This window comes from Sorex araneus, chromosome 8, assembly GCF_027595985.1.
Source record: "Sorex araneus isolate mSorAra2 chromosome 8, mSorAra2.pri, whole genome shotgun sequence".
NCBI lineage: Eukaryota > Metazoa > Chordata > Mammalia > Eulipotyphla > Soricidae > Sorex > Sorex araneus.
In genome coordinates, this window is record NC_073309.1 from 7,370,303 (window position 1) to 7,372,919 (window position 2,617).

Here is a 2,617-nt window from a genome sequence, read left to right on the forward strand (position 1 = left end):
AGGCCTATATAAGATCTCCTTTGGAGAAGCTCGGGGTCTTTTGCCCAACCTGCTGGACCTGCGTGTCCGTGTAGGCGGCTGGACCCTGGCTAGCCAGTCTTACAATAAACCCTGCTTGCTGCTTGCAGTCTCTGGAGTCTCTTTGTCGTTATAGGGAGATCTCGATCCGCGCCCTAACACTATCCCGTGAGCCAAGTATCTCAGTAAAGGTGAGACATCACAGTCTCGCTGTGAGCACATCAGTGGGCTGACCCGGAGCTTCGCGTGTGGGAGGCCCAAGTTTGATACCCTGCATCATATGTTCTTCGGAGAACTACCAGGAGTGAGCCCCAAGCCCAGGGCTGGCAAAACCTGGGGTAGCAAAAAATAATGGGGTCTTCACTTCAAGGCCGTTTCTCCCCTCGACACGCAGCTCGCTCGCTAGTCTGTCTCTCTGCTTGCCTTTCCACTCCAGAAGCCTGTGCTCATGCTCAAACACGCACCGCTCCCTCTCTCTCCCCTCACGTCTTTCCAAAGAGAGGAATAATTGAATGTTTTAAGAGAGAAAGAGATTTCCCTTCACATCGGCACAGTCTAGAGAAACAGAATCACTTGACCCTCAGCTGTGCACCGTGACCTTGGCGCTGTGGATGAGCCTCTTACAGAAAGCCCCGCGCCTTGCCCCCATCCCCCCTTCCTCCCTCTTCACCGTCACAGCCCCCTTGGGACACCCACTCCCGGAACACGGGCTGGGCTCGGGTTCCCCACACAGCCTGTGGGAAAGTGGCCGAAACAACTGATCCTTATTAAATATCTGCTGTGGTCTTGAGAAATCCGCAGGGGAAGATGACACGCGGAACTCTCATCAACTAGTTCAGGTGAGTGGCGCGAGTTCTAGGCTGCCCATCAGAGTGGATTTTCTCGTCCGCAAGAGCCGCTTGAGCCCGGCTGCCTGGTTCCCCTTCATCCTCCTTCCGAAGCGGCTGCTGGGAACACGCAGCGCTGGCCAAGAGGGAAAGGACCTTGGGTTCGGGCTGGCTCCAGCGGCCACTCACCTCCCTTCCCGGGCTCAGGGAGAGCTGAGCGCGCACCATGTTGCTAAGCAACTCGGAGATTTTTGAATCTTATTAATGCAACTAATTAATTTATTCTGAGGTGCCTCCTGGACCCCACGGACATCTCCTGGCCTAGCAAAGCAAGAGAAACATTCCAAAACAGCAGCAGGACAGGCAAGAAGGCCAACCACGGAAGGAGCTGGGGACACTGTTTATGTGGGGAGGGAGGGAGAGGGGAGAGAGAGAAAGAGAGAGAGGTGACTTCAAATAATAAAACCTTCTTTCAGATGTCATTCTGTTGCTGCAGCCAGGATTACACTTAGGCTAAATTATTAACTTGGCTCTTTATTGGATACTCCTTTCATTTCCCACTTTCTGCAGAAAGTCTTACTGATTTCTTGCTATATGTTATTTGCTGGTCAAGAGTGGTTGTGTGGGCTGGAGTGATAGCACAGTGGGTAGGCGTTTGCCTTGCACGAAGCTGACCCGTGTTCAATTCCCAGCATCCCATATGGTCCCCCATATGGTCCCCCAAGCACTGCCAGGAGTAATTCCTGAGTGCAGAGACAGGAGTAACCCCTGAGCATCACTAGGTGTGGCCCAAAAAGAAAAAAAAAGTGGTTTTGTATAAAGTGTATGATGATTGACTTTTATTTCTTTCCCTTTACCTATTTATCATTTTGTGTAATTTTGTTTTATTTATAATGAGAATAAAAACATTTAGAAGCTAGAGAGAGAGAGAGAGAGGTAAGAGGAGCATCAACAACCTTACAGGTGCTTCAAACCACCAGCAGATTCCCTCTGCCATCCAAAGGGGTCTCCGAGGCCACCAGCCCTGCATTGCAAGGAAACGGTGGAATGAGAACAGAATCGCCCTTTACATCCATGGGGGAATGTGTGAGCATTTCCGGACCCCTAAATTACCTACTAACAACAAAACACACAAGAGTGAAGCCCGGAGCACACGTGCATCGATTAACGGCAGAGATGCTGTGGCCGTCACTGTCACCCCTGGGCAAGCCCTGCGGCCTCCATCCTCAGGGAGCAAGTGCAGCACCCTGGGGTGGGCGCAGGCAGCCTTCGGGGAGCACTGGATGGGGGGCAGCTGCCTGCAGCAGGCCTGTTTCTGCCTCGAGGGGGAGGAGCAGGACCCCTCTCAAGACTCGCCCCGTTAGACAGGAAGAGTCTTTCGGAGCCAGGGAATAAGCTAAGCGCACCGACCACGGAGGACAGTGACCGCTGAACCCTGAACACGTTGCCCGTGGGGGGAGCAGCGCCTGGTAAGAAGTCGGGGTCCCTGTTTTTGTTGTTCTCCCCTGAACTCTCCTGGGTGACCTCGCCCAGCCTGAGCTGCCTGCAGACCCGAACCCCCTGCCACCTGCCGCCTGTCACTCTCCTCTACCATTTGAGTTCAATTCAGGGGTGAGCACCCTTGGCGTTGCTGCCGTGTTTTCTTTTTTTCCCTGTGAGCACTTCTTGTGGGCTTCACTCAATTAAGGTAAGCCTGTGTTAAAACACTTTGCTGGTTAAATAAAGAAGAAGAAGAAGAAGAAGTAGAATCGATTGTTCCTGATTCTGCTAGC